Consider the following 18,583-nt stretch of genomic DNA (forward strand, 5'->3'; position numbering starts at 1 on the left):
GAACAGTAAGTCCTATTCCACTTTGGAATTTTCGCTCTCTTTTTTTCCCCAAGTTCCCTTTGCCTACTTGTGGCTTAGAGGAAGGTAGGGTGTACATAGAACACAATTTCTAATCATGTGTTGTCATGAATAAGAATTGACTTACGTGAGTTTTTATTAACTATTTTAAAATTAGGTCCAGCATGGAAAATTGCAGATGACTGTAAGAACTAACATTTTTATGGTTCTCAGTTTCAGAAGTGTTTTTCCAGCAACTCTCTCTTCTTTTTATAGAAAATAGTTTATTTCATACAATATGTTCTGGTCACAGTGTCTCTTCCCTCATCTCCTCCCATCTCTTCCCCACCTCCCTACCCTTCCAACTCCATGAATTCTCTTTTTAGGAAACAAACAGGCAAATGAAAAAACCAATAAAACAAACAAAAGATAACAAAGAAAAAGCATGAGAAATACAAATACATGCAGACAGGCACACACACACACACACACACACACACACACACACACATACACAACCATAAAAACACAAAATTGGAAACCATAATATATAAGCAAAAGACTGGTAAGGTAAAAATGCCCAAACAAAGCAATATGAGATAAAAAAAAAGTCTACAAAAATGCCATTGAGTTCATTTTGCATTACTGCTGGGCCAAGGGTGTGCCCTCAAGTGTGGTTTGTGTACCCAGTGAGACACTATTGAAAAAAACTGATTTTCCCCTTGCAAGTGGTTGTCATTTAGAGAGCGTTTCCTGGTCAGAGATGGAAGCTCATGTCCACTTCTCTCTCTCAGCCCTGGGACCGGACTGGGTTTGGACCCGTGCGGGACCTCTGTCCCTGCTGCTACAGTCTCCGAGAGTCCTTATGTTCCTCAGTCCTCTTTTGTCTGGAAGACAGTTTCCTTCATGGCCGCCATCCCTCCATCCCTTCTGGCCCTTACCATCTTCCTGCTTCCTCTTTCACATAGTTCCCTGAGCCCCGACGGGAGGGGTTTCCAGAGGACATCCCATTTAGGACTGAGTGTTCCAAGGTCTCTCATTCTCTGCGCATTGTCCAGTTGTGGGCCTTAGTATTAGTTCCTATCAACTGTGGGAGGATGCTTCTCTGATGACGGCTGGGTGAGACACTGGGTATAGAATGTCATTGGGGTCATTTTTATTGCTATCTTTCTTTCTTTTTTAGATTCATTCATTCATTCATTTATTATTATTATTTTATTGAAACTCCAAGTAAGGCCGGTACTAGGCATCTTCCTCTGCAGGAAGATCTTCTCCGGACTCTGCTTTTTCAGCGTCTCTGTTCTGCCAGCGCCTAATCCGTGCTGGTGGCTGGACCCGAGTTCCTCCTTCCACTGCCGGCGCAGAGATTGGAGTTGTGCCCGGCTCCGCCCCTCCCGGACTATACATTTTGTTAATTTTTTTTTTGGTTTTTTCCAGACAAGGATTCTCCATGTAGTTTTGGTGCCTGTCCTGGATCTCACTCTGTAGACCAGGCTGGCTTTGAACTCACAGAGATCTGCCTCCCGAGTGTTGGGATTAAAGGCAGGCATGCGCCACCACCGCCCAGCTATTTATTTATTATGTATACAACATTCTGCCTCCATGTAACCTTGCACACCAGAAGAGGGCACCAGATCTCATTACAGATGGCTGTGAGCCACCATGTGGTTGCTGGGAATTGAACTCAGGACCTCTGGAGGAGCAGTCGGTGCTCTTAACCTCTGAGCCATCTCTCCAGCCCTGATTGCTCTGTTTCTTTGGCAGAATAACAGTTTGGTTTTCCTTTGGTCTATGGCCTATCTAGTTTCAGGTTCATGGCCACTACAGCGGTGTCAGGCATGGGTTCCATCTCGCGGAGTGGGCCTGGAATCCAATCAGACAGTGGCTGGTTACTCTAACAATGTTTATACCGCCATTGCACCAGCATATCCTGCAGGCAGCTCATCATTGTCGATGGGAGGTTTTTGCAAGTTGGTGCTTACCGTTTTCCTCAGGTAGCATGCAGAGGACCTTCCAGAACTATGAACATTAATCAGTAGGTGTGAAGGCTCTCGTTAGACACCAGCTTGACTTCCTTGTGTTCAACAAGATGTGTAAGTGTTGTCTTCAGCAATAGGCTCTTATCATCAGTCTGTGGAAAGCAACTCCTAACAGCCTGGGGCAACTCCCTATTAAAGATCCTGCACTCACATTTGAGAAAGCCTTACTTTCTGCGGCTCTTTACAAAGCCCAGGCCCGGGCTTTCAGGCGTGTCCTACTTTCTTCTGAGAGCCTGCCTTTCTCTTAACCCTCAAGCCTAACTGGATTTTAAAACATCTTTATTCAACCCCAACTCTGCTCCCCTCAAAAGTGTTTCTACGTGCCTCATCTAATACGCAAAAGCATGAAGTAGTCTTACTAATTCTCTTTTACGAGTAAGAAAACAGAGAAAGTAAGGAACACATAGAAGCACAGTCACAGGGCTGAAAACAGTGAAATGGCCCAATCGCAAAGCCAGGCTCAGCATGAAGCCTCGTGAAGTACCACGCTGTTCTGCGACAACACACATGAGGTGCTAGACGGTCATTTTTCTCAGTTGGTGTCTTGTTTCCTCCCCTGAAGTAAAACATTGTAACCAGAGGCAGGAGCTGTTATTTTGAAACATCAGCAACATGCCCCTTGATACCTTTGTTTCCTACCCTCTCCATAGAAGAGAGTCTATTCTCAATGGCTCCAAGAGTCCCTAATTAATAGTCCATGATTGTTGAGTGACATGGGGTCTTTTGTAAGATGATTCCAGGAGGGGATCAGTTATTTAAAAATAATATGGAGAAAGTAGAGAAACCTTTTTGACTCGGAATATGAATTATGCTAGAAAGAATGAGTGCTTTTCATGTTTTCTGAGGTTAATCTCAAAGAATGAATTAAATACAGACATATACAATGAGTATGTGAAAGTGTGTGTGTGTGTGTGTGTGTGTGTGTGTGAGAGAGAGAGAGAGAGAGAGAGACTATGAATAATGGAAGTATTTATCTGCTGACTTCAGGTCTACAGACAGCATTTCTGATGCTAAAGAGCCATCTTGTTTCCCTTGGTTACCAGTGCAACAGTGTGCCGGGATCCGTTTAAATCCATCACCACTTCCAGACAACCATTTTCAAACACCAAGCCTTCTATTATCTATATTTAGAGTTGATTGATAGAAAGCACACACACACACACACACACACACACACACACACACACACACACCACACTCCCTGTCTTGTCTATTGGGCAGACTGTCCTTTATATTCGGAGATCAGCTATGCTACATGACACACCCTGTAATACTGTTCTAGAGAATGGATTCTTTTGCTTTCGGCAAGGGCCTATACTCCTTTTCCTTAGTGCTCCAAACCAAATGAGCTTGCTGAAAGGCGATTTTTTTTTTTTTTTCTAGAAAATGATTTCTCTGAGTATGCCTTAACAGCATGCTTTCATCTACAAGGATAAACCTTGCCTGATAGCAAGGCTCCAAGTTCAATTTATTGACTCGGGAAATTTCAAGCTCACTGCTTATGTTTCCACCTAGAAGCTTTCCACAGTTATAAGATGGGGGGTGGGGGAGCCTTTAGCATCATGCCAGGTCGGGTTTCTTTCTGAATATTTTCCCACAGTGAACTGTGCAATACATTAAGGCTACCCATTAGCTAGAGCATCACTGCTTGTACCCTTGGTCTGATGGGCAAAGGAACATTTGTGTTGTCTGGGTTCCGTCTAAGATAATATTTGAGATGGACCGAGTAGGTCAGAAAAGCAACCGAGTTATCCTGCTTCCATGGAGGAAAATGGGTCTGGTCTGCACAGAACAGGTTTGTCAAAAGAAAATGAGAATCCGGCAGTAAACCTCCTCTTTTACAAAACAATACTTCCCCTCTCCTCTGAGATCCTCATCTAGTTCCAAGAATAGATTTCACTTGAACCTCAGTGTTTCAAGATGAAAAGGGGAGATGAGCGGTGATATTCTATCCGCAATTAGGCGAAGAGTTGTTGGAAATCTTAATTGTCAATCTTCATTTCCTGAGAAGTGAAATCTTAATTTTGCTGGTGGAAGTGGGCATGTGAGCTGATCACGGCAGTACCACTGAAAGTTGAATAAATAATTTTTTTTTCATGTAAAAAGACACCTGGAGATTTGCTCCCCCTGTTACTTTTTCATGTTTGGTATTCATTGAATGAGACAACAACACACAGAAAACCTTATGTATTAAAACCAAAATCTGCCAGAAGGGTCAGAATTCCATGACACCCTCTTTGCTTACCTTTTAATACACATTTTAGACGTCTGAAGATCAGGGCAATCCTTGTAGGACACTGTGTGCTGTACGCGCTTAAAAATTTTTATTATTTAAAAGGAAACGTGTGGGGAGCGAGGGAGTGTTGCAGATTTTAAATTTTATGAATGCATAATTAACTAAAACTTTTAGACGTGCATGCTGTCTTCGGAGGAGTTGAGAGCCACCGGAGCGGGAAGCCCCTTCAGGGACGAACAAAAGCATGGCTGTGCGATAGATAGTATTATCTCCACAGCAGCAGGCTCGCGGACGCAGGGTTGTGGTGACTGTCTCTGTCTTCGATTACACTGCATTTTCATTCGTGACAGTCACCGGTTTTCCTCTCGGGTCAGCCGACTAAGCTGTTCCCAGCTTTCTTCTTGGCTACTCCGTCTTGGTTAAAAAGGGCGAGAAGGAAAGAGGGGAGAAAGGTGAAACTGAACCGAGTGTGGTGCAAGGGGATTCCTCTTTTTCGCGGCGGACGTTGTTTGATCCTTGGGGACAGGGGGAAATACCGGCTCGGTATGCCAAACCAGAACCCCTGGAGTCCTATGAATTAGTGGCTTTGAGTAGGGAAGGCAGAGAAAGGCTTTTATGGACCCTTCCCAGCTGGGGGCAGGAGAGCCCAGTCCATCAGAAGTGCCCAGTAGGTGTGCGCGAGTTCAGGACGCCCCTTGGTCCCGCAGCCTACCCGCTCGCTGGCAGGAACAGAGGTCAAGTCAAAGGGCACGGCCGCTGGATGGCCCTGCCTCTCGGCCAAGCTGTTTGCTGTTCGGCTTCCGAACGACCACCACCGGCACGGCTCGACTGGAGGGCGGGGAGGGGGCGGGTCTGGAGGGGCGGGGAGGGGCGGGCACCGAGGGGAAGAGAGGTACCCCGGGAAATGTAGTTCTTGCGGGTGAGGACGGAGAGGCAATTTCGCCTCTGTCCGCGAGTAAGTGAGCAGTAAGACTACAACTCCCAGAAGCCTAAGGGCCCGGCCAGGGCGTCCATGCGCAGTGGACGCCACATTGTATCCTATCAGACGAGGCGTGGGTGATGTCACCTGCGAGTTGGTAACCTACGAACGGCGGTGAAGGGAACTGTTTAACCGGATCCCATTGTACCGGGAGCGCAGAGCGGCCTTTTCAGCATGCAGCAGCTGCTCAGGTGAGGGGACGCTTCGGCTCGCCCGCCGTACTCATTCATTAGCGGCACCGCACCGTGGCGCCGGGGTGGGCGTGCTGGTCCTCGCGCTGTTCGCGGCGCTCCCTCCCGCTGCTTCCCGGAGCTCCCGGGCCAGTAGGTAAATATTAAACTCGTCCTTCAGGTTGAGTCTGGGTGGGAACGGGACCGAGACTGCCACGGGCTGCCAAACAAGGTTTTGGAAAATGGCTGCAGCGCGGCACGGAGCGAGGCGAGCCTGGAGGAAGGCGTCCCCGAGGATGGGGTCCCTCCCTTCTTTCTTTCCTAAGCGCTCCGTGGCAGTGGAACCGGCCGGGTAGAGCTCGCTTCCCGGCCGACGGTTCCCCGGGGCCAGGGGGCTGCGGGAGCTGCGGCAGCGGGCGGCGCTCCTGGGCCGCTGGCTCGGTTTGATCGCGGGGGCACCGCGGTGGCCGCCAGTCCCCCACCGTCCCTGGCACCTTCACGTCCAGCCGTCCTCAAAACGGAGGGAGTGACTGCAATCCGGGCAGTGTCTGTCCGTGCTTACTGTGTGCCGAGAGGAGAGGGAAACCTGGCGTTGCGGAGGCCGCGAGCCGGCGCGCCTGGCTGCGGCGTGGGGGAGATGCGCCTTCCCGGGGACCGGACCCGGATTCCCCGCGTCCCTGCTTCGGAGGGCGCATCTCAGTCTTGACTCTGCCGAATCGAGCCCTGCAAAGGGCACCTGGGCGGGGGCTAAACGCCCTCCCTAGTACCCTGAGGGTGATGGGGTGGCGGGTAACCTAATGATAATCAGGTTCGCTGTGGGGGCAGGAGGGCTGGATAATCGGGTTTATCCAACTGGTGCCCCAAACCAGCTGTTTGTGACTGGCTTGTCTCCTGACTGGAGACGAGACCCAGGAGAGGCCCGGCCCGACAACTCTAAAGTCTCTCCTCTTTTTCCGTCAGCTTCATTCGTTCGTTTATTCACATATTCATCAAATCCTTCCAAGGTCTTTTGCACGTTGCTTACTGCCAAGGTTTGGGGGTGTTCTGTCCCCTCCGCATAAAATGTTCTAGTGTGCTCAGGAATAGATTTTTGCTCTCCAGTCCCCCTCTCCCACCATCAACCTCCATAGATCATCCACAGCAAATGCTGCCCGTGACCGTTTTGCCCTCATTGAATTGATAGTTTCTCGAGATTTGAGCCGGACCTAGTGAATTGAAGCGTAGTTTGCCTCCACGACGAATCCGGTTGCCATGGCGACTTGTGCCTTCGGAATCTTAACAGCTCGCACTGCTGTTTCAATTCGTTGTGGCTCTGCGGGCAGCTGGGAGGGCGTGGCCGGGGGGTGTGTGGTCAAATGTTTGCCCTAGGCCCAGCTGCTCCCTCTTCCTCACCCTCCTGGCAGCTCTGGGACTCCCCCTATTCTCTCCTACATAGCTTGGACACCGTTTTTTGGACCCCTTTCCTTCCCTCATGCCGATACATCATCTCAAAATCTGGGGCTTTTGTCCTGAGGCAAACTAAATTTGGAAGATGTCTTTCCTCCATCAAGTGAACTGTATCTTTCCACCATGATCATAGTCAATAGTGTTGGAGGCAGTTTTCTTAACAAGGTCACCCTGCCCAGGCCTACACAGCTCCCTGGTCAGCAATTAGCCCTGGGGTGCCATTACCTGAAAAAATGACAGCAATTAATAACTGAAGTTGAAGTGTGGGAGCATAATCGTCAAAATAATCTTCATAAAATCTCAACTCCAGCTGCAGAAGATCCTTAAAAGTGAAGCTCTGGATGCTGAAACTAGGACCCTAGGTTCTGTGCCGGCGCTCGCTCCGTGCTACCCTGCCATGGGCTAACCCATTACCTCTGGGGCCACCTGTCATCTCATCCATAGATAGTGTGCTCAGACCAGTGCAAAGAGTTCCTAACGTTGTTGATTCTAGGTGTAAAGTCTTACAACCCTGAAAATCACCCCTCCTCCAAATAACACAAGGTTTAAACCCAGCTCTGACAATTGTAGCTTTTAGTTTGTGTTGCCGACCCCAAAACCAAGATCCTTGGGGGGTACTATTAAAAAATGGACAAGGTATTAGTACTATTTTTAAATCTATGATACACTTGTTACTACTATTATCTTGAGCATCTGGACTTTTATGTTTTAGTCACAATTAGTTGTTTAGATTTTGTGGTTTGCAGATTCTTGATGAGTGTAGTTCTTTGTAACTTAAATGAACAAAAGGCAGTTAAGCTATACTAAGATGCTTGTTTCTCATCGTCTGCTTGCATTCTATTCTGAGTGCGTTATCTCTCAGAAATGGGGGGTGGTGTACGTACATAGGAGTGTCTATGCAAGTGCATTCATGTACAGGTTAATACTTGGGTTGTTGTGCCAAGTGGTTAACACTCATCATCTTGTCTTAAGTTGGTGGTTACATCCCTGTGGGGCAGCAATAGCAGAAGTTATCACTTATTTATTATGTATATATGTATGTATGTATATTTTTGTCCTAGGATCTATATCATAAGGAGAAAATGTCCTTCATTTATTAGCTTATTTGTCTTTCCTTTTCTGTGCTAAGCTCTTTGCAGGCAGCTCTTTGTCTTCCCGGTCTTCCTGGAATTTGGAACAGGTCTTTTAATAAGCATTTGTTAGATGGATATTAAGGAGGATTGGAAATCCAAGGCCTGTGCTCTGTCTCCTGATAGTTATGTAATTTGTTGTAATAGTCCCTGGTTCTTTTTTTGTCCACACATCTTGCTACAATTCTTTCCATGGGTGTAAAGATGATACATTTTGTTACTTTATAATTACTTTTGGAATCCATAGGCTGTTGTTTTTCTTGTTATTATCTCTTAGTACACTAAACTAGATACTTTTATTAGATGCACTCTCCTTGGCCTAGATAGTTTTCCCAGAAGGTGTACGGCAGGAACTGAGGAGAAAGACGAAGGCAAAGATAGCTAAAAGCTTCTGCCAGTCCACAGTGGCTCCTGGAGTTGCTGAGAGTTGGCAGTCTTGTCATCTGGGGCAGAGATGTTCTAGAAAGGGGTCTGTTCCAGGCCAGCCCCAAGAGAGGACGGTTGTCTGGGATTGATAAAGGTGTTGTTTTGCGGTGGTCGATTTATCTTGTAGGTCTGGAGTGTGAGCCATCTTGAGAAGAAGGGTGATAGAGAAGTGTGGTGGGTCAGTCACATCTTTGAGTGGAATTTGAATCCTGCCTATCTATCCTTGGTGGATAGTTCTGAATGTTGAGAATGTGCTTGTGGATAGTTTTATTTGAGCTACTTTGTTTAAAAAGAGCCTTTAATGTTGCTAATATGGTTCCTGGGACAAATAGGTGCTTAGAAACAAAACTAGGTTAAGACTGAAACAGTTTCATTTTGTAAATATTTAGAGTACGGCTTTAGCTCGATACTCTTAGGTTCTTCTGTGAAAACACTTGGAAGTTACAGCATCAGGGGGAACACAGCTTTCCCACAAAGCTGGGTACCACTGAGTGTCAGGCGTTTGGTTCAGAAAATGACCCACTGGGGTGGGGGTCTTCCCTAGCATTCAATAGTCTCGTGTTTCCAAGTCTTAGATCTATATTCTAATAGTCTAAGAAAAAAAAAAAAAACACAACAAAACTTTGCCAATTTTGGTTGCCAAACTTGTTTTCTCTGCAGGGCACTTCAGTCGATAGGAAAGTGCTTTTTTTTTTTCCTCTCTTGGGATAAGGATTATGAATTGCTATCACTTGTTCTGGTGTTAACTGGGTAATGGAAGAAAGCTTCCCAGTTAGTATCTAAGTTAAATACTCACAACATCCTTTCTTTAGGAACTCAAAGGATTGCATCGGTACCATTTCAGTGGTCGTTGGTTTCTGTCTGTAGCTTGGAGTAAGTCTGGTTGGCAGAGCAGCTAGGGCAGGCTGAGGTGGGGAGGTCAATTCTGAAGTTACTTAGTGAGTGCACTGTCTTTTATATATATTGCGGTAGAGACCATGTCCTCAGCTCCTTAGCATCTCCACCGAAAGGAGGGCAGGCAAAGAGATGCCAGTTGATCTCAGTGACCTATATTCCGCCCAGCAGATGGCAGAGAGAGATGTCCACCTTTTCATTTCTGGTATCCTTCCTGCTGTCCCAGGAGCAGAGAACAGAGCATCTCCCAGGGAATTGGCTTTCCTAGTGTAAGAATGGATCGAGTTTGTTGAATCCTAAGAGCATAGCAACAAGAGCCTGTCCCCACCCCCTCACCTGTGCCCCCAAGTTTTGAGACAGGGTCTCATGTATCCCAGGCTGGCCTTAAACACATACAGTGGAGGACAGGTCTGAACTTTCCATTCTCTTGCCTCTGTCTCCCAAGTGCAGTGCTTATAGGCCTGTGCTTCTATGCCTGGTTCATGCCAGGTATGAAACAAGGCCTTTGTGTATGCCAGAGAGGCACCTTACCCACTGAGCTACAACATCCAACCCCACATTTAGCATTTGAATGATAAAGCTTTTGAATTTTCTTTTTGCTATATTTCATATAGACATATATTTCATGTAGACAGAGTATCTGAAAAATGGAAATATTTTTATATTCTACATTTAAATCTTTTTGGAGATTGTTTGGTTTCAGACCCTATTTGTGAGACTAATTTTTTGCTGGATTGAATCCTTTCATCTGGTAACAGTCTTCTCACCTAGTAAAGGACAACAGAAGCCTACTTTAACAGTTAAGAGGGGCCCCAACATCTCAGTTTCCTTCCCTTTTAAGGTAAACTGTGAAAGCTCTTTTAACAAAAAATAATAAAAAAAAAAACTTTAGCAGTAGTTAAGCATGCAATCTGATATTGAATGTCCTTAGGCATTACAATAACCCGTTCCCTCTCTCCCCGCCTCAAAAGAGACTCATTATAATGTAGCAAATTTGGAGCCAAGTAAACAGCTGTAATTCTTAAGCCGTAGCTACCATTGTGAATTAAATGTGGAAAACTAGGGAAGTGTGTTTCATTTCCAGTGGAGTTGGTGTGACTTCCTGACGTCCTCTTTTGGCATACAGCTCAATATTGTGCAACACGGACAATATTTGATGTAGACAATCGACTAAAGCAGAAACTTGGTAATTTAGAGGGATAATGGGCAAGCTGCACTGTAATGGCAGAGATTGCTAGGAAGAGAAAAGGCAAACACAAAGCCTGTTTGCCATTAGGCTCCTGAAACATAATACTCCGTTGCCAGACACGGACTGGGGAAGCTTTTCCCCCCACCCCATCCGTCTTGCTACATTTCTTAAGTATGTCATTCACCTTTAGCAAGAACCTGAGCTCATTCCTTCTATAAACTGCACCAGGTTTGGGGGTTGAAAGCCAGGCATACAGTTAGGGTCACCTATTAAGCTGGTGTTTGTCCCTTTTATTTCAGAAGAAAATACCTGCAGTGTGACTGGCAACATTGCCTGTCTGATGAGCGCTTTGAATTTAGACTTCCAAAAGGAGATAGCCCCGTCTCAGCTTTGAGCTTTGTTGGAGTGATGTGGATACCCAACTTTCAGAGACTGTTATAGTCTAGCTGTAGGCTAGCTTTTGTTGTTAGAAATGTACAGACCAAGTCTAGAATGTGGTTCGATTCGCCTTATTTTTGAGCTGTGCACCTGTAACTCTAGTCATGGTGTGTGTGTGTGTGTGTGTGTGTGTGTGTGTGTGTGTGTGTGTGTGTGTGTTCATACTTTGGGCTACAAAAGAGACCAAGACTAGACAGTACATCACAGCTATTCAGAGCACACCATCACGGCCAGGGGCAAAAGAAGTGTCATATCATAAAATGAACGGACAGAGTTGAGTTTCTACAGACACTGTAAGCTGGAGGCAAGAGTTTGCCAAGGAATTGTGTTAGTTGTCCTTGTGCATAAACTGGGCCAGAGCTAGAAACAGCTCTCTAGAAGTTTGCCAAGGCCCGCAGTCTGTATTTTTCCTTTGCCGAGGAATGGCAGGTATTAACAGTGTGTTTTTGTGCTGCTTCTGGGCTTTCCTTTCCCTTCTGAGCTCCCTGGGTCTGTAGAAATTGCTCAGCACACTCTGCTGTCCCATAAAGCTCCTGCAGACTTGTACATGAGAGGAAGAGTGGTTAGTGCTATTTACCAGACGGGCTAGACTGTTCTTGTGTGCCTAGGCTTAGATGCTTGTTTCGAAGCAGTTTGACAAAACCAAGCAGTGAAATGTGAGACACAGGTGAAGTTGAAGTCTGCGGCTTTGTAACAGGAAGGGCCCTCCTGAATCCCGAGAACTTACTACAAATGATCGTTAGGAAGTATTTTTAAAAGACTGGACTGGGGAGATGGCTCAGTGGGTCAGAGTGTTTGCCAGAAAGCCTGAAGACTTGAGTTCCAACCCTGGAGCACAGGTAAAGGTGGAAGTAGATAACGTCGTGAATGAACATGAACAACTTTGTTTGTGTTCAAGGCAAGCATTTAGACTTAAAAAAAAAAAAAGGACAAAAGACATTGGATTAACAGCTATAGTTAATCCAGTACTAGTGGCTTTTGATTCAGGATGATGGTGGCAAAAAAAAAAAAAAAAAAAGATCTCACAATAACATCTCTGTTTTAGTCCCCCATCCTGTTTTGCATGTGGCATTCATGTTTGAACCAGAGCGCTCCCTGCATTGCTTAGCACTCAGTGGTGATGTGTACTGAAAATCAGGAAGGATGAAGAGCAAATAAATGCTTGAAATTAAAGCCAATGGCTGAGGCTGACTGCAGTGTGTTCTTTGAAGGGTAAATACATAGGCTTGCTTCTATCCTTTTGTACTAATACAAACCAATTAACTTGTTTATGTGTGTTTGCATGAGTTTATGTGCGCCACGTGTGTACAGATGCTTCTGGAGTCCAGAGGGCATCAGATCCCTTGGACTGGAGTTACAGATGGTAGGGAGTCACCATGTGGGTGCTGGGATCAAACTTAGGTCCTCTGTAAGAGCAGCATGTGTTCCTAACTGCTGAGCCATCTCTCCAGCCCTGTTTTTGTATTTTTGAAATGAAGAATAGAGACTAGATTGAACTAGAAAGACTCTGTGACCCAGTTAAGGTTTCAGATTCTGTGAGTAGGTAACACTCGGTCTGTGGAACTCCTTTGCCTGTGACATTTTCTGTCAAGGGCTGATTAAAATTAAAATTTTATAATCTATCTATCTATCAATCTATCATCTGTCTATATCTGTACATATCCATCCATCCATCCATCCATCCATCCATCCATCCATCCATCCATCCATCCATCTATCCAGTCAGTTTCCTCTTGTGCTACACTGTCCTATTCTCAGGGCCATTTTTGTCCTCTTCTTCACACGGCCTGGTTCAGTATCAGGGAGCCAGCTGCTGATCTTCTGAGGAAGCCACCCTCCAACCCTGACTGTGCAGCCCAGCACAGGGAGCTGAGTGACCTCTGAGAGCACAGCTCACATTGTAGTCCTCCCACTAGTGCTCAGGTTGTTTTTCTGATGAGGGAAGTAGGTGGAGGGGAGGACCAGGAGTTATTGGATTCCATTTATCTTATCACTGGTTTCCCTCTGGATTGCCTTTGTTTACACTGTCTTCTTGGGCCAGGAATTCCTCTGACAGAGCCTCGTGCACATTCTCAGGGATATGCTGCCTTCACAGCGCATGCACACACTTAGGGGCAGACCTATCAGGGCTTCCAACAGTATATGCAATGCACATACTCAGGGATAGATCTATAGGCGCCAAAGGAAACGGATAATCAAAAGAAGGTTTAAATTTAACATCTGTACATGACTTATATTTGGCAGGAATTCAGCTATGAATGTTTGGTACCTTGAATGGAATCTTTCTACCAGCTAGTGCTTTGCAGTCACACAGAGGGGAAAAAAAGCCATCTGCTGTGGCGTTCAGATTTGGGTGATCCCAGTGATTCCTTTAAACTTCCGGGGCCTCCTTTTCCTCATTTGTACGGCAGCATGTTCCCCTGGAACCCTCCTGGGTGGAAATGATACACCGTTAGGAATGGAGTGTCAGCAGAACAGTAATGACCTAGTTTCTATGGCACTGTGTAATATTGGTTTAATAACATCCGCTGGGTTTGTCCAGTTTCCCATCCTGCCTTCTGCCCTGAGACATGGACCTGAGATCCTATCCTCTTCCTTGCTGGACAGAACCCCCTCCTCCAGGTCTAAACCACAGGAAGTTCCTTAGGATATAAGGAATGAGGCTAGGCAATGTCTTTGGGTGATAGTCTGTCCTAGTTAAATTGGTAATCTCTTTAAGCTAGAGTAAGACCAACAGTACTCCACAGGCTAATACTGCCTGTGAATGTTTTAGCCAGTAGTGGATTTTTTTTACCCTCTCCTGCACAGGGTTGGTTCCTGTGTCGAAAGCTGGCCTAAAATGCCTATATAGACAAGTATGGCTTTAAATTTCTAATTATCCTTTCTCTACCTCAGAAATTCTGGATTACTAGGGTATGCTAGCATTCCTGCTTTACCCTGTGCTAGGGATCAAACCCAAGGCTTTGTGCATGCTAGGCAAGCACTCTGTCAAGCAAGCGACATGCCCAGCCCAGTGGTGCCCTTCAGCACTGAATGACTTTCGTGAGCATCTCTTCTCTGATCATCACGGATCCCACCATGACCTGTCTCATGTGTGACTGTTTACTATACAGTGATATCTCTTTATTCCTTGGCCTTGCTAACATTAAAAATGTGTAATTCTTTAAAAGTATCTTACATTGTTTAGTGTGTGTGTGTGTGTGTGTGTGTGTGTGTGTGTGTGTGTGTGTGTTCTAGTTTGTTGTCTGTTGCTGTGATAAACATCATGACCAAAACAACTTGGGGAAGAAAGCGTTTGTTTCATCTTATAATTCCATGTCATAGTGTATGTTTGAGGGAAGCCAGGCAGGAACTCATGGCAGGAGCTGGAGCAGAAACCATGGGGGAATGCCGCTTCCTGGTTTGGTTTTTCCTGCCAGTGCTCAGCCAGCTTTCTATCAAACCTAGAACCACCTGGCTAGAGGTGGTACTGCGCCCTTGTGGGCTGGGCCCCCTACATCAGTGATCAGTTATCAAGAAAGTGCCCCTACAGACGTGCTCACAGGCCAGTCAAGACTGAGACGCTAACCCCCTAATGGAGACTTGTCTATTGGCTGTGTCAAGTTGACAGCTGAAGCTTACTGGAGAGAGGAACCCAGGGGAGAGAGCAGAGAATGAATTTGAATGCAAATGCAAATTCTGTAATGTGAATGTGAACTGTGGAGGTTAGAGGACAACTTTTGCGAGAGTCAGTCCTCTTCTTACATCATGTGTGTTCTGGGGACTGAACTCAGGTCGTCCACCTTAGTGGCAGGTGTAGCGCTTACCCGTGGGGCCATCTTAGTTAGTGGCAGGTAGCTCTTAGCAATGGAGCCATCTCGCTGGCCCAGGTGTATAATTCTTATTTGAAACCAAGTGGCACTGAGATGAGTTTCTTCAAAGGTTTATCCAGTGGTACTCTGGCAAATGGTCCTTTCTTCTCCGACCCCTTGTTTCTCAACCTCAGCACAGTTGAAAACTGGCTGAATAATGCTATTGTGAGGGAGATCTGCCTTGTGCGGAGCGCAGCAGCCCCGCTGACATGTATCCAGCAGATGCCTGTGGGGCACCCCTTCTCCAGTGTCGCAACACAACCCTGGAAGTCTTCAGACATGGCCAGCCAAGTGCCTCCTCGAGGATGAAACTGCCCTTGTGGAGAATGAGTTGGCAGGTTTTAGATGGTCCAAGAGCTTTAAACATGGAACCAGTCTTTCATGTTTAGGGATAAATCGATTTCGTTTGGGAATGGAGCTGCCCCTGCTGGTTTTGTTTATTGGGGCAGTTGGTTAAAGCCAACCAAAGGTCAGTGGATTAGCCCCATCGGGGTCATTTTTCCATTCTTCCATGACCACAGCCTGGGAAGGCAGCCACATTTTAAGGATGTGTCCTTGGGCACAACAGGGGACCCTGTGAGACACTGTTGCTGTGTCAGGGTAAACCCACCAGAGCCAGTGAGTAAACAGCTTTGAAGCCCATGGCCCGGGTTTGAAGGTCAGTTACATTATCTCTGGGTAAGGAAGATAAGGCTTTGGGGAAAGGAGAAGCCGATGCTGTCATTGACAAAGGCCAACATGCTTTCAAAATGACTTTAGCCTTTAGAAACGACAGCTTATCCCAGATGAGCAGAGTGGGAAGAACCCTGGAAAGAATTAACAGAGTGATGTTCCTTTTTTAATTTTTCTCCATCAGACAAGAAGTCGTTCAAACCTGACTCTAAAACTTAGGCTTTGGCACCTCCTAAACTTGTCATTTGGAGTACAAAGTGAAAATGCTGTCAGGTTTTAATTAACTGACCCAAGATCCTCTCTTGAGCAGCTGATGCAAAGATAATGTGTGAGGAGGCATGGTTTAGTTAAACAGTAAACCAGGGCTGCGGGAGCCAGCCCAGTTGATGATGGGCTTGCTGGGCAAGCAGGAGGACCTGAGTTTGAAAACCTGACAGTCACCTAAAAAGGCAGACACGGGGTTGTCACCTGTAGTCACAGCCAGGGAAGTGGAGACAGGGGAATCTCTGTGTGCACTCCAGATCTAGTGAGAGACCTGGTCTTAAAATAATGTTAAAACAACTCAAATAGCTATCGAATACTGGAGAGAAATAAAATGTGGCTTATTCATACAATAGAATATTATTAAGACATAAAAATGAATGAGAAACTGACAGATTAAATGACTTTGGTGAACCTTCATAATTTCATTTGTAGATCTTTCCATTTCTAATTTATAAATACATTTGGGGTTATAAATTATAAATGTACTGCCTCCTGTCAACATTGTATACTTCTATTTGATGATTTCTGTGTCAAACATTATATGGAAATGTTTCCAAGTATTTTCTGTATTAACTGTGAATGAATAGAACAAAATAAATTGCCTGTGATGGGAAAAAAAAAACAATAAAAAAAAAAATGAGGCAAGAGCAATGTAGAAGGACAAGTGACATTGACCTCTGCCCCCTCCCCTCTCCCTCTCTCTCTCTCTCTCTCTCTCTCTCTCTCTCTCTCTCTCACACACACACACACACACACACACACACACACACACACACACACGAACAGGTGCACCTACCCACATGATTAAGTACATACTATACACATAAAACAGAGAATTAAAAACAAGTCAACCATAGTTCCCTCTCAGGGCTAGGCGGGACTTTTGAGGGCATCTGGACCCCTCCTCGAAGTCTGCTGTGTCTGTTTTAGTTTTCTACTCCAGGTAGTCCTACCATGACAATATGAGAAGACCGGAAGACCTTGGGTTTGGGAACTTTAGGTCTAACTGCATATTGGGTGCCAGGCTATCTGTCTGTCGGGTTAAATGTCTAGCTTTAAGAATTTTGCGTTCATTTTGTATGAAGGATGTAATTTTTTTTTTACTTAGAATTTTGCATGTGTGAGGAAGGTTTTTTTTTTTTTTTTTTTTTTTGTGGGTGGTGTAGTGCATATCATGTGATATGCTGGACCCATTGCTTCTATTAGCTTGGAGCTTTATGGTATCTTGGCAGATGTAACCGAAAAAACCTGTAAGTATGTGGAAGTTATATCTTTTCCCCAAAATATTTCCCTGGGAGAATTCCATGTACAGTTTAGCCCATCGTTTATAGGAAAAGGTAACAGAAACCACCTGGTCACAAATGCCTATCACTGAGCTTCTCTGAAATCCAACTGGGCAGGAGGGTAGTCAAAGCGCACTTCCTAGCCCCTGTTCTAGAAGAGGCTCAGAAGTCATCTAGAAAGGCACTTAGTCATTTCACAGCTCACGGGGCTCTGAGAGCTTCCTCGATGACTCTGCTCTGGCTCCACAGAGCGGGGCACATCTGGTTCTGCTGTTTCCTTCCTGAGCTCATGCCTTTCCAGCACTACATCCCCATGGAAGATCTTGTCTTTGTCTCAGAGTTATAATAACCAAAGCGGGGCGGTGGTGGTGGCGGCGGCGGCGGCGTCATTGGTTGATTGATTGTGTCTCTGTGTGTGGGGGCACACGCATGTGTGTGCCATGGTGCACATTGGGAGGTCAGAGAACAGCTTGTGGGAGTCAGTTCTCTACTTGCACGATGTGGCTCCCAGGGATCAGATTCAGGTTGTCAGGCTCAGTGGCAAACAGTTGAAGCCACTGAGCCCATCTCCCTAGCCCTAACATGGCTTTAAGAAAAGAACTTTCAGATTCAGATTCTTAAGCAAGCATAGCAGAGACAAGAAGACAATTAGCTTTTAGGAATAATGTGCATAATAATTTATGGGCTCCACTCTAAGCTGTGGAAGCAACACCTGAAAACATCGTTGCTCTTGTGTTGTGTAGAACATGTTTTTGATGCTGGCTGTGGACATTTCAGAGTGCTGTTTTATGTTCTTAGAGTGACGGCCTCATTTTCCCTTTGTAATACAGAAGTCTTGTTCTACTTAATCAAACTTGTGTCTTTGGTTTCTAAAGTAAATGGATGACCTTGTGCAGCAGGGCATTTCTTAGTGGACGGGTGGTTTCCACTCTGAGAAGTCTCATGCTTTGCTTATTTGGAACATTTCCAGCTTTCCTTTTTACTTATTTTGTGTGTATGTGTATATGTGTGTGTGTGTGTGTGTGTGTGTGTGTGTGTGTGTGTGTGTGTGTGTCACATGTGAAAGTCACAGAACAACTTGCAGGAGTTTGTCCTCTCTTACCATGTCCTCTCATCCCAGGGATGGAACTTAGACCATCAGCACCCGTACCTGCTGAGGCGTCTGCCTGGCCCACATTCCCATCATTTCAAAGGAACAGCCACAGCGATGTTTGTAGTCTGACTCCTTTTATGGCACCGCCAGCCTACAAATAATGACACAGAGACTTCTTATTATGAAAGCTTGGCCTTTAGCTTAGGCTTGTCTCCAACTAGCTCTTATAACTTAATTAATCTGTATTTTTAAATCAACATTCTGCCATATGGCTTTTTTTTTTTTTAACATCTTCTCCATTGTGTATGCCTAACTTGGGCATCTTCCATGTGCCTAGATTTGTGGTGGTATTGTGTTCCCCAAAATATTGTGCATGCTAATAAACTTATCTGGGGTCAGAGACAGAGCAGCCACAATATTAAACATAGAAGATAGGCAGTGGTAGTACACGCCTTTAATCCTAGCATTCCAGAGGC

The 18,583-nt window shown here is 45.6% G+C and overlaps 1 protein-coding gene across 3 annotated transcripts in view; it reads left to right on the forward strand.

The window, feature by feature from the left end:
• The first annotated feature begins 5,311 nt into the window (after positions 1 to 5,311).
• Positions 5,312 to 18,583, forward strand: part of Daam1 (dishevelled associated activator of morphogenesis 1) — a 174,536-nt gene continuing 161,264 nt past the window's right edge. The window contains exon 1 of one of the 3 annotated variants that reach the window (XM_028858344.2): positions 5,312 to 5,578. The gene's annotated coding sequence lies outside the window, so the exon portion shown is untranslated. The remainder of the gene's footprint in view (positions 5,579 to 18,583) is intronic. The other 2 variants (XM_028858334.2, XM_028858351.2) reach the window with 2 other exon arrangements.

Source organism: Peromyscus leucopus, chromosome 14, assembly GCF_004664715.2.
Source record: "Peromyscus leucopus breed LL Stock chromosome 14, UCI_PerLeu_2.1, whole genome shotgun sequence".
Classification (NCBI taxonomy): domain Eukaryota; kingdom Metazoa; phylum Chordata; class Mammalia; order Rodentia; family Cricetidae; genus Peromyscus; species Peromyscus leucopus.